Source organism: Ochlerotatus camptorhynchus, unplaced genomic scaffold, assembly GCF_037179485.1.
Source record: "Ochlerotatus camptorhynchus isolate MF236.1 unplaced genomic scaffold, CSIRO-AGI_Acam_v1.1 ptg000633l, whole genome shotgun sequence".
NCBI classification, from domain to species: domain Eukaryota; kingdom Metazoa; phylum Arthropoda; class Insecta; order Diptera; family Culicidae; genus Ochlerotatus; species Ochlerotatus camptorhynchus.
The window spans coordinates 802,508-816,351 of NW_027041112.1; the positions used below are offsets into that span (position 1 = coordinate 802,508).

Here is a 13,844-nt window from a genome sequence, read left to right on the forward strand (position 1 = left end):
TTTGTAAGTCCTCTATTTGCCACAAAATGTCCTCCTTTTTAATCCTTTCACATATTCATGTGCAATTTTCATAAAAAATTGCTTTTAGAGCATTTTTAAGTAAACTAAGCTCCTGCAAAACTTAACCCTATATGAGCAATACATCTAACTATCAGTTTAAAAGGAATTCTTATTGTAATGAGGAACTTCGTCGAAAACACCATATAACGGAAATCCTTCGTTTCAATGATATTCATTTTGTCCCACTAGATAACATTCCTTTCCCACTGTGCAATGCATTTAATTTCTACTGATTTGATTCTAATGAAAACGAACTTGCCCCGTAACGTGGGTAGATCACCTTTTCGTGGTACGTTACGGGATGAAAGATATACCACCGATTCCTAGTCCTGACTACTTCAAAATAGGGGAACAGGATTTTTCAGTAATCCAAGGAACACATCTTAGTCCTTGTTAGTTTTTTATGCCTTGTTGATAGTGACAAGACTCGGCTTTGTCCACCGAGGAAAACATGAGTTGGTATTCATCTATGTGATTCCTAATATTCTATTCGTTGTTCCCTAGTTTGAAGCGCTTAAGACTAGGGTTCTGATGCATGGTCATTATCGGTGTCATTGTTTGTTTTTGTTGCTAAGGAATCCAGTTTTGACTGACAAAGGGGGGCGCCTTTGGAGGGTGTTTCAACACTCTGAAGGGTATAAATAGCGGGACCTTTCAATTAGAATCGATTCCTTGCGATGAAGGCAAGAATGACAACTGTATAAAAACCGAATACTTCATCATTTTTCAATATTGATGGAGTAATACGACATGCACTAAACTAAGGACACGGGATATACTACAATAGATCAAATTACTGGTCGCAGTGGTGTAATATAAAAAAATGAAAACGAAACTGTTTAAGATTTATCGGGAGACATTTTATTGAATTCACCAAATTTGTTTAAGAAGCATATAATTGTCAGCTTTCAATATCGAGATTAACTCTGTGTGAAACTCCACTAACTAAGAGCAGCATATGCAAGAGTTTCCACTGCACGATCCATCTTTGTATCCTCAGTTTTGGCAATTAGCATCGCAGAGACGGTCGTGAACGCATCGGCCAATGTTTGTACAGCGTCCACGTGTTTGGGGAAGCTTGTCCTTTGGAAGATCCAAGGCATCGTGGTCTTCTGAAAAAAAAACATCCGATATTGATTTTTAGCTACTAATTTCTGCTGCACAAATCGAAACTTACCCTTATTCAAACCGAACGCATCATCAATTGGGGCACTATCGTCCTGTGGAAGAGCACTTCCAGTTGAAATGCAAGCAGCTAGACAGAGCAAAGCCAGGCAAACAGCGGTAGTGGGCTGCATTGTGGTAAGAGTTAGTAATTCGTTTAGAAACTGTACTGTTTTCTGAAGAAAGTGGCTGATGGGACTGATGTCTGCTAGATTGGAATTAGCTATTTTTATACTAAAAAACGTTCCTTCGAAGAAAGCGAAGAAAAATCACCGCGGAGTATTATCCATTTGATCTTATCGGTGTCGCAGCGATGGCAATGTTCTGGTTTTATTGCAGTGCAATGGCTTGCCTACTGATAGCCTCGTCGTTTTCGTTCCAATTGCTCTTTGTATTGCAATGTTACAATCGAACATTGTAAAGACTGTTTTCCATATAAAATTAATTAATTTATTAATACAGTGAATTCCCAAGTAACAATTAAGAATTTATGAGGGTTCCGTAGACCTTGATTTAGACTTGTGGAATGCTTTAAAACCTCTATAAAACTTGTAATGTTACTTGGGTTCCCTACAAATCGATATTGGAAGGGACCATCAACAGGACAAAAAATAATCAAACGCCAATTTGTCGAAACTTTTGTAACGTGTGTATATTTTAAGCATCATAATTCTAGAATAAAAGTGAGCAGGGTGTCGACTACCTGAAAAAAAAACCTGGAAAGTCATTGAATGTCAGGGAATTCTATTTATGATCTGGAAAGTCAGGAAATGTCAGGGAATTTTAGTGTAGTAGGGAAACAATTATGTTGATCACATTGCAAAAAATCATGTGTGGGACACATAAAAATTATCTTTGAAATTGTATCAGTGCATGACGTCAAAGTTTTTGGGAAGATCCCGGGCATCAGATCTACTCGCTGCGTTTATGGACGCCCTTACCGGTATCTCTTCGAACAAGCTGCTGCAAGTATCCATGGATGGGCCCAATGTGAATTGAAGCTAGAGGTACAAAAAGGTGGCGAGAAGCTGATAGATCTGGGAAGCTGTGGGTTGTATATTTTGCATAATGCATTCAAGGATAGTGTTCGTAGTATCAGTTGGGATGTTGTCAAATATTTGCGTGGTATCTACAATATCTTCGAAGATGTACCAGTAAGACGACCGTTTATCACGATGTATTCTGGATCTACCATATTCCCGTTAAAGTATTGCGGTCACCAATGGTTAGAAAATAGTGCTGCTGCAATCAAAATTACTCCGCAAATACGAAAATTTATTCAAGGCGTGCAGAAAGACAAAATCGAACCAACGTCAGCTTCCTACAAAAATGTTAAAAACTGTTTGAATGTCTCGCTGCTGATGGCTAATAGTACGTTAAGACTACAGATTTATAACATGTTATAGCACTATCTTGATGGTGGTTTCTGTGTTGCAATTATTTGACAACCGTTATAACATGTTATAACTGAACGTGGTATTAAGCTAGCTTTCTTCAAATCAGTTGCTGTCGAAGTTGAGCCATTTCAATGCGAATTTCAGACGGACACAAATTCGTGTAAATTTAGGTGCTCTGAGAGTGACATATACGAGCTTAAATTTTGACATAAATTTGAGTCATAACAGACGCGAAATATAGCTTAATCAAACGTAATTTTCGTCGAGCAATGAACTTTTCAGTCTCGCAGCACTTAACATTACATGGCATGTTTGTTTACGCCTCATCTTTTATGTCAAAGATGTATTCCATCACGTGTAAAATTAGCACATTTGATCAATATGATCGCAAAAAGGAACAATTGGACGTTTTTTGGCACAGGTTATTGGTCGGCGTATTCAGAACTATTGTTGGTTGTGATACAACGCCAATACAGAGAGAGGTTTTTCGGTAAATGCAGAATATCTTTTTGAAAACATGAGGGAAGAGTCAAGGCCCAAGCGCAATGACAGCGAAACGGCAGTGGTAGCGGCAAAGCCCGATCTTAGTAGCCTATTTGTCGGATTGAAAACTAGTTAGAATCAAATCAACTGCGGTAAGGCATCTTGATGTCATTTGTGACAATTGTCAAGCTTGCCGTTTCCGTTCCGCTTCCGTCCACATTGTGTCAGTCGTAGCGCGACGTCAGATCTCATGCAGGCGGGTTGTAAAACTTACAAATTTTGAATGAACTTATCCAGCGAGTTTGAAAAATCGCATCCGCTTTCCATGTAGACAAGGATCGTCGTATGAAAGAAGCTCTCGATTCCGAGAGCTCAAGATGCTCAAAAAGAAGCCGAGAGTTTGCACTGAGAGAATAAAATTTTAATGATAATTAAACTTAAATTATTTTGCCATGTATGCGGTTGTCATATGGAGTTCCAGAGAGTACGAAACTGACTAATGCATGAGCAGTTCGTTTGCCAAAGCAAGAATAATCACTGTTCTGCTATTTTACAATAATTTATATGTTAAGAGAAAGGATCGTCTACGGGTTGATTTCTATTTGTCTGTGAAATTATGAACACAAATTGAGAGCTTGGCGACATTGATTAAATATTCCTATTATTACTTAGTAATGAATAGTGAGCCTAGTTGTGAGCAGTAGTTATTCATTATTATACTATAGTATGTATTTATAGCTATAGGCCTATTCACATCCTTCGTAGGTAGTCGGTCATATGTTCTGTAAAAATTGTATTAGTATCAAGTTCTGTTGTACGTGCCATGAGTATGCTATTCTTGATATTTTCGAAAGCTTACCCTGCTGCTCATTTTAAACTAACCTTAATTTACACTACGGTATAATAAAGCACATCACGTTGTAGCTTCTTAGGTTAAAATAACGAAGTTTTGATGACTGGAATTTTTCTGAAAACCGACTAGAAAAACAGAGAAAGTCAGGGAATTCTATTTTCGACTTTGAGTCGACACCCTGGTGAGTTAGTACGTTGTTTTGTAAGAAATCGTATCTTCATCCCGATAAAATGAAACGGATGAAAGATTTCCTCGATCATTTTACTCATCTCACCGACCGATTGGTACTGGATTTTCATCAGCAGTTTGGTAGAGGCATAGAGGTAGCTCTAAGACCAGAAGGTCCCGAAAAAACGTGCTCAACTTTTTGGCTCAGCTCTGGTACTCTCTTCGGTCCTCGAAACATTGGAAAATCCACGAATCCCTTATTTCATCTGTCAACTGTAAAAAAAAACAGTTTTTTTTTATTCGAAAGTACATGGAACTGTGATAAAAGATATAATTTAAGGATGTGACATAAACATGAACCCGGCCGTAAATGTGTAAATCTGTGAAACTGATCCCAGAGCTTCGCAGATCTGGAACTGTGATATAAGAAAGAATTTTGGGCCGTCCTCTGGAAGATCCTGAAAATCCGTAAAAGTTGCAAATCTATTAAACTGATCCTAGATCAGCAGTTTTTTTTTTTTCAAAAATATTAGGAGCTGTGATATAAGAATGCATTTGGGGCTGTGACATAAACATGGCCCGGATGGCTTTGGCATCTGCCAATCAACGATCTTGTTTATACGAAATTCATCCACATTTGTGAACACAAAGTGTTCAGCATCAGCTAGATCGAAGTCGGCTGCGCTTGAAGACTGACGTGGGAATTTTTGCTGCGTGTTTTTCTTCCGCTGAATTATAAATTTTTAATTTAATGCTGTAATGCTTGTAAAGTTTCGTGAAGCTTTTAAACCAATGTTGAAACGTGCATAACAGAAACGCGAGTGAATTGTGTGCAAGATGAGTGAGATTCAAAGCTCTTGCCGGTAGCATTAGCAGGTGGCTTGTGGGGCACGAATCAGAGGGTTGCCGATATGAATGTTTCGTTCTATTCTGCTAAGTTTCCCGAAATTGACGAGTGCACGGATGGATTTGAGTTCACTCACTCGACAAAAAGTGACACAACAGCGGGGCCCTGTTTACTAAAAATGAACACATATGTGTTCATTTTTAGTAAACAGGGCCCCGCTGTTGTGTCACTTTTTGTCGAGTGAGTGAACTCAAATCCATCCATGCACTCGTCAATGTGCAGCCACTGGGGATCGTCAAAAGCCTGGAGTATGGGGATTTGAAAAGTTCATCAATTCAACATGACGGAAGAAGCAAACAAAGATATGTTTAGTTCATTTGATGTTCACCCAAGCAACCATAGGCACGTTATTTCGCTTTTTTGTTTATGTCATGACCCCAAATAATTTCTTATGTCACGTTCCACGTGTTTTCGAAAAAAAAAATGGATGTTTTATGGAGTTTTATGGATGGACCACTTTTACGAATGTTCTGGATCTTCCGGTCTTATGGTCAACCGGGTTCGTGTTTATGTCATGACCCCAAATTCTTTCTTACAACTCAGTTTCAAGTATTTTCGAAAAAAAAACCGGAGCTCTAGGATCTAGGATTTCATAGATTGACCACTTTTACGGACGTTCCGGATCTCCTGGAGAACCGCTCAGTTGTCTCCAGGATTCATATGTAGGAACCATGATTGTATTCTGGCTAATTAGCAAAACCCATATACACACCTTTTAAAAAACGTGAAACGACACTTTTCACTTTCAAAAAAAGTAGGCAACTCTATTTTCAATCTTTTAACGATCAAAATAATCTACAGACCCTAGGAATTCTAGAGATACCACCATTTTTGAAATTCATCAAGAAATGGCTAAGTTATGTCATTGCAAACTTGCCGTTACACGCTTTTCGGAGGCTACATAGTCGGAGTAAAGTTTTTTACCCACCGTATTCGGAGTGTTAAGGCGCTTCAAACCATCCACCAAGTAGACTTTTCCATAATTAACCGATAGCTACCTGTTGGACATTATCCTTGGTAACATGTCATCGGACATAGGAATACGTTGACATCTGCTACACTTCGCTGCAGTAATAGATTCATTCAACTTTCATTATCGATTCATTTGAAAATGGAATCACTTATTTGAGAAACCGCATAAGTCCATTGTGATAAAAATGCGAACCGCGACGGTTTCTCGCATCCAACTATTCTGCTATTAAAGGAATGGTGCATTAAGTACTAAAAGGTCGGTTTGGATAAAAATGTGACTTGTGTGGTTTCTCAAATAAATGATTCAACTGGAAATTCACCCTATCTAACCTGACAGGGCCAAAGACCCGTGAGACCGTTCCTACCGTTCATTAGAAAGAAAGCATCGTCGTCAGTGAGACTGAACGTTTCATTCTTTATCAGCAACAGTTGGCTGAATCACCCTTCTCGGCGTCTCAACAGGCAATTGTTAACGAACCACGCCCCCGCTCGTCAACAGGTGAATTATCGAATCTAATCACTAAAGCAACAATCGACGATCGGTTCGTTTTCCCCCTTCTCCCGTAGCCCCGTCGCGCATGCATTACGATTTCGGTTGACAAACTCGTGCAATTAGTGCGTTTTGTAATAAAAGCGTTGACCCGAATCGAAACAGATACTAAAAAATGTTTTATTCTGGAAACTAGTCGTTTATTTGTTCTTCAAACTCAAAAAGGAAAGCAGCTACACTTTCTATCGTTGCTACACTTACCACGCATAGCAAACGATTCACAGTGGAAAACGCACGGTTGGATAAGGATCTTGCTGAATCTGGGAGCACACAGCGCTCGTTTGTTTCGCAGATGGGATTGTGACAGATCCAAGTTCTGTTCCGGGTGAAGAACCACTTGAAAAAGTAAATAATTAGTTTGATGTAAATTTGCATTCCTTACCATGGGCACTCACGTTCTTTGTTCTCACTCGCAATTAACTTTTCTTCTGGTTGCGGTGGTCTTCCTTGCGACAGAGCAAAAATGGCCGACAAAAGAAGCAACCACATGGCGACTGATTTCAATGATTGCATTGTTGATTTGTCTACTCGAAAGCGAATGCTGGAACTATTGGACACTCGTTCTCTTTTATATCACTGGACTTCAGAGAGCAAACATATCGATCTATAATACTATCACTATCGGGCAATAAGGAGACTTAGGGCAAACGAATGAGATTCACATGTCAAGGTAACTAAACAAGCCTTTCTTATCTATCCTTAAACTTACTTTCTTTCCAGTTTGATTAAATTACCAGTTGCAATCGAATTGATCAGATAATCAGACGACCTTTACCCCATCATTCCTTTCTTCCTAGGGGAATCCCACATACACAGACGGACTTCTGAAGAAAGAATCCAGAGGTGTTTTGTTTTCTAACCTCATTGAGCAAACTGCCTTGTGGGGTTCCCAAACAGTTTCGAACTGTTGTTCGAAAGGGATCACCGCCTTCAACTAAAGCCCTATAGTAAAAGGACGGAGGACTGTCACCACAAAATTTAAAAAAAAAAACAAAGTTGTTCCAATCGAGCAAAGCAGAACAACTTTTGACACACGTCCATACTTTTACTTAGAGGACTTTACCTTCAACGTGAGGCGAATTATGATTTCACTTGTCTTTGTCAACATTGACGTAACGTAAGGCCGCTATTCAGCGCTCACTGCATACATATTATCATTATTTACATGCAATTACAACAAATACAGTATAATACCCTGGGCTTTGGCAAAACCTTGAGGTAGTTTAATTAGGCTACCAGGTCCCAGGGCTGATCTGGATCTTTACCACATTGGAAAGATGCACACTAGTGTTGCCAGATCAGTGTTGATGCTTACCAAAAGTGCATTTGAACCCGCTTATAAAAGCATATTAACAGATTAATCATCATCGTACATTGTCTATTGCTCTGTACTAATAATAAATGATTAAGCACAGCATTTGATATTTTAGTAGGAATGCTGGATTTAGTCACAGTAGAAATCAGCTACGCTTTTTTTTCAATAAATCCTTTAAGTAGGTATTTCAAGAATGTCGGGTGAGACAAATCTAATTGTATTTAATCTTATTTTTGTGTAGTAGGATATTCAATTGAACCGCTCCGGGATATTATGATGCTGTATGATCTTCCAAGCATTTTTCCTAAATTTTGGGATACAAGGGTTCAAAAATTATGAAATCATAAAACAAGATTTACGGGTATTGCAAAACATGGTCCTCTGTACGTTTACTTTCCAACTTTTACTAATACTACTGTTACTCCGATTATCCCCTACTTGAAACACTATTCCTCCCTATCCGGCATCTTATAGTACGTTCAGACTACAGAGTTATAACATGTTATAGCGCTATCTTGATGGTGCTTTCTGTGTTGCAATTATTTGACAACCGTTATAACATGTTATAACTCTCCAGTCTGGCCAGCGTTTTATAGTTGGTTCAGACTACAGAGTTATAACATGTTATAGCGCTATCTTGATGGTGGTTTCTGTGTTGCAATTATTTGACAACCGTTATAACATGTTATAACTGCTCAGTCTGGCCAGCGCTTTAAGCAGGATTCAATTGATCCCTGTGATTATTATTCTGTGGTACCAAATGTTTACCTCTACCCTTGTGCTGTATGGACAGTCATGTTTTACTGGAGACCTGGCGTTATGACCCCCTTCTGTGCTTAAAAAAGAAAATGAAAATGAAAATTACAACAAATACAGTATAATTACAATTAATACCATTATTGATCGTCATTTGATATAATGTGCAAGTTAAGAAAAAAAAATTATAAAAATAACCTTCTACGGATCTACGGCATTAGATTTGTTTTGACAGAAATTAGCTTGAACTTGCGTTGGAGTTATCCTCAAATTACATTTCTATGAACCTTGGAGTGGAAGTTCTGTGGATTTACTCTGAAACTAATTTGAAGTTCGAAGTCTGTCTTGCGACAGATTAGTAAGACGAAAGCAAATGTGTATTCGGCTGGTGATCTCTTTTGGTAGCCCTGCAGATAGCATCTATTTACCAATGTCGGGATTTTGTAAAGTTTTGGGTTTTTTCGACTTATGGATCTCCCACAGGGGGCCTCAGATAGTCTGTAGTCAGTAAAGGCACGGTATCACCAAACTGGAGGCGTCCCGATCCGGTAGAGGAAATATTTCGGGATGGACATTTTCTCGACTTCCCGGACATAGAGTATCATTGTGCTTGCCACCAGTGTCTGTTTTTTATCATTTACCATCCCACGCAAGAAGTAGTGCTTCAACCCAGTGTGGTTAACGAATGCACGCTTGTTGATATTCACCAATGCTTGATTATCCAACCCAAAAATCGGTCCTAAAAAGCAAAATAATCAAATTAATTTTGGGCAAAATGGTTATTTTGCAAGGGGTAATCAACTCTGCACACTGTACCGAAACACATCGTAGCACACTGGTCGGCACGTTAGGGCACACGATGACAAGTATGACACAGAATCTATATATATAAAAATGAATTTCTGTCTGTCTATCTGTCTGTCTGACCCTTAAAGACTTGGAAACTACTGAACCGATCTGCGTGAAAATTTGTGCAGGGAAAGGTTCTTATGATGGTTCGAGACCCCTCCCCCCTCTGTAAGGGTGGGTGGTGGGGGACTCCCATACATATGAAACAGAAATTTCTTCATAACTCATAATTCAGAACTAATCAAGTAAATTGAACCAAATTTGGCATGTGGAGGTCATAGTGGGGCAGCCCCTTAGATAAGAGTGGTGAGGGGGGGCGGGCTACGCACAATATAGCAAGCTTTTTTTTTAATTGGCGCATAAACTCAAGTTAATATTGAATCCCGAGCAAGGCCGGGAACACTCAACTAGTATAATATAAAACAGCATCACTGCTTTGTGTTGACATTTTGCCAAGCGTTACTAAGGTTTACTACTTTGTTTACTTCAAAATAAGGGGGAAGTTTTCTTTTTCAGTTTAATCTTTTTTTGTCGATTTTCCAGCGAGGTTGTCTCAAATCATAATAAAAGATCGCACAACTGACGAGACTCTCCGAGCCCTGATGATGAACCTCTATAGAAAGTCTACAGGGTATTTGACGGATGTCCATAGTTTCGAAAGGATCTATGTTTTCGGGGAAACCCAAACAAATTAGTCAGAGCCCCATGCCGCGTAGAATAGGCCTGCTTACCCCCAGATACCCATAGGATCCGAACCGAATGCAAATTGTACAGGTAAAGAGAATTGAAGAATCCAGTTCAAATCGCAGCCATTCTGTAGATGCATCTGCAACCACAGCAGTTACCTTCGAAGAACCGCTCGGTACAATTGATGGTCTACCAATCAGCTAATTCTATGGACTGAACCATCTCGGAGTTTCGATTGACTGTGGAGGATGGTGGAGTTCGTGGATCCCGTATTAGCAACATTAAGAAGGATTCTACTTGCAGCTTTTAAAGGTAAACACACCGGCATTTGTTAACAGATTTTCACTCAATTGTTGAAATTAGGTTTCATTTAAAGTAATTGATAGGGAAGGATCATAGTTTGCTAGAGACATGCAAAGAGTAGTTAAATCTTAACTTTTGAATCAACACCATTGAATATTTAAACTCAAAGTACGAGATATGTAGCAAGCATTTCTCACTTCATTTTGGGAACGCAAAAACAAATACAGCTGATTACTAGAACTTAAAGCTACTTTTTTACGTATCTATAATAAGCTTAAACCTTATTCTATAGACTGCTTCAAAAAGAACTATGTTTCGTCTACTGCAAAGTTATTAGCAAATGAGCAGCTCGCGACGAAAAATGTGATCGGAACCGCCAGCTGTTTCAGGGCTATAAATATGCAATTCCGGCTTGACGAAGGATGAAAAATATGAATGAATAACTACCAGATTGAAAGCGGATCAAACATTGGCAACCGGTATCAAGATCCTGCACCAGCAGTAGGATGCTGTTGGATATTAGTCGATGGAAGATGTGGATGAATGGATTAAAAGTACGATGTTGAGTGCGATGAGAAATACGAAGAGAAGCAACACTATTAAATTTTAAATTCGTTAAGGAACTTCACAGCGGTTTGGGCCTCCTGTTTATTTAGTAGGATATTCAAAAGTTCAAAGTTATGGAAATTTGCAGTCGTTTGACTATCTCACCAAAAATTGTATAGCTCAGTTAGACGAACTCAGTACCCAAACAGCGACTGCTGACATTAGGAAGCTACTGAAGGTCTATTGCTGCTTCTACTATTGCCAGTGGAAATATTAGGTAGAATCCTTCCTGATTACCCTAGTAGCATGATGATAATGTAGAGGCACATCTTACACTTGCCGGTTGAGTACTTATGACACAGGATTCGGTGAACGTCTGCCAGAATGACACCCGGTACAGAACTTTCTTCTCATCAGGCTTGCTTAAACTCCTCAAACTCACTGGAGGTTTTAAAACACTTTTGTCTTGCGAGTTTAGACCTCGAGTGAGTGGCGGCAGGAATATGGAAGAAGTAAACAAAAACTCCTCGAGAGAGAGGGAGAGTGAACTTCAGTGAGAGGATGATTTGACGTGAGATGCGCTTTTCGATACTCCGGCTGACTTTTTTGTTCGACGCAAGAAGTTCAGAGTTCACCCAGCCAAGAGTGAGAGTAAAGGCCGGCGCACAATGCATACGTTTTCGGGTTTTTTGACAGATAATGCACCACAGACAAACAGACATAACGCATTGAATATTTATCATTGTAAAACATCGTCGCTAAAACATTACCGCCATCTGTTGAGTACACTGTGGTGGGTAGTAAGCTGAACAGATGGCGGTAGTATGTAAACGTCAAACGCAAGGGAATTGACTACACGTGCCACAGGTGGCGGTACTACCAACTACGATACTTTTAAATTGACCGTTAAATGCTTGTTCGATGAACAACTTGCGAGTGTTATGTCTGTTTGTCTGTGGGCTAACTGTCAAAAAACCTGAAAACGTATCTATTGTGCGCCGGCCTTAAGAGCATGTGATAGAAAATATGAACATGAATAGGAGCAAACCTCAATCTCATTTTATCCCCCTTCGCTAACAAGCTCTGAAGCTCAGTGGAATGATTTTGTAGTAGGGAAATTGCTACGCTCGGCTCATTTCAAACTCGCGAATGAGGCTCCATCAAGCCTGCTTTTCATGGATGGACAACTTCTACCATCAGTTACCATTATCCTTCTCGTGGAGCGGCGCACTAGTAAAAATCCACACATAACTAATAGAAAATTTCTATAAAATATTAAGCATACTATTCATTTGACCACACATAATTAGATATCATGGAACAAAACACATACATATTATCGTCCGGACTTCAAACCCATCAAAGATCTTCCGGTTAGGAAGGCAAAGAACAAATCAAGCAGACATATTATCTTCGTCGACTTTCTCTTTGCATTCTCATGGCCATGTTAACACCGAAAAACCGACATGACACTTAATTCTGACTTATGCCCGAAAATCGTAAACGGCCGATTTAAATGTGCAGTGATCCGAACTGTCAAAACCATAGGATTTTTTTATTTAGATAAAAATAATTCGTCCAGAATAGATCAGACACGAACCAATTTATAACTTTTGCATGCGGGTTCATGGCTTCGCTAAATATTTCCCACGAACACGCACTCAGATGTTAGTAGTGTGCTTTGGTCAGAAATATTATTGTTTTTTGTATGGTCATTAATTTCGGTTTGTCGGTGATGTTAAGACCAAGTACATGATCATCATTAGACGTGATCAATTTCACAAGACCGCTACCAATCACTCGATATCATCAGCGCTGTTCATAAAACAGATGGAGACGAACAACAAATTCTACACCTGGGCCGCTATGGACTTATCCAACAAGAAACCGAAGAACACACTTATGTATTGATGTTCTACTTTTAAAGAGACTGCCGTCGACGGCCGCAGCAAATAACGGTGGTGTATCGCAGAGACGGGACCGTATCACGATCATCCGGATGGCACAGCAGAAGCACCAAAAGAGGATGGATGGATGTTCACCGTCAGTAGCACGGCACAGTAGTAATTCAGAGCTCGGTTCGCAGTTTCATCCAGTGGCAGTTTGCCAAGCCATGGGATTGCAGGATTTGCCGGATTTTGAGTATTTGGTCAGGCAGATCGAGTTTTTCCACCGTATCAAGCCGGACAAGCATTCGCCCTTGGTAAGTGGAGGGCAGCTAGGCAGCAGTAGGTTCCGTTCACGTTCACAGTTGATGAGGGTTGAACGAAGGTTATTGGCGTTGACGGCGACTCTGTAGCCTTTTACTCCTATGAGAAAATCCATAAGGAAACATCAGACTGTGCGTGAAACATGGCAGACTTTGTACAATCCTTTCACTCCACCGAAAATTCCCATAAGACACTGTCTATATTTGCTGGAAGAGAAAATTTTTCGTCGGTGCCGTCAGCGCCAATTAAGCAGAGATGATGCAGGATAATCAAATCAATCAATTTAATGTCGTTTTCGGTTATTTCTAGTGCGAAACTAGTTCCGCCCTAGATCCGCCCTAACAGCTGTCAAAACGTTTCTTTATTCGAGTGGGTTGGATCCAGATCCGCCCTGGGTCTGACTCAAACTTGAAGAGGTTCGCTCTGTCGATTTTTTGAGATCCAACCTGGGTTCACCAATACACACAAACGCTAGCTGTCAAAATCAAATGTTGTTTACATTATTCACCATTCGCGAATGTAATCGAATGTTAAACGGATTGATAATCAGCATAGAAAAATTGAGGTAAGTGTTGTGATAAGATTGTTTAATTGTATTTAATTCGTACGTTTTCGTTACAGAAC

The 13,844-nt window shown here is 39.6% G+C and overlaps 1 long non-coding RNA gene across 1 annotated transcript; it reads right to left on the bottom strand.

The window, feature by feature from the left end:
• Nucleotides 1–6,701: 6,701 nt before the first annotated feature.
• On the bottom strand, nt 6,702–7,517 carry LOC135714259 (uncharacterized). The gene is made up of 2 exons (XR_010518810.1): nt 6,950–7,517; nt 6,702–6,890 (listed from the first exon to the last, which is right to left on the bottom strand). It is a non-coding gene; the product is annotated as an uncharacterized LOC135714259 (long non-coding RNA).
• Between the last annotated feature and the right edge of the window lie 6,327 nt (nt 7,518–13,844).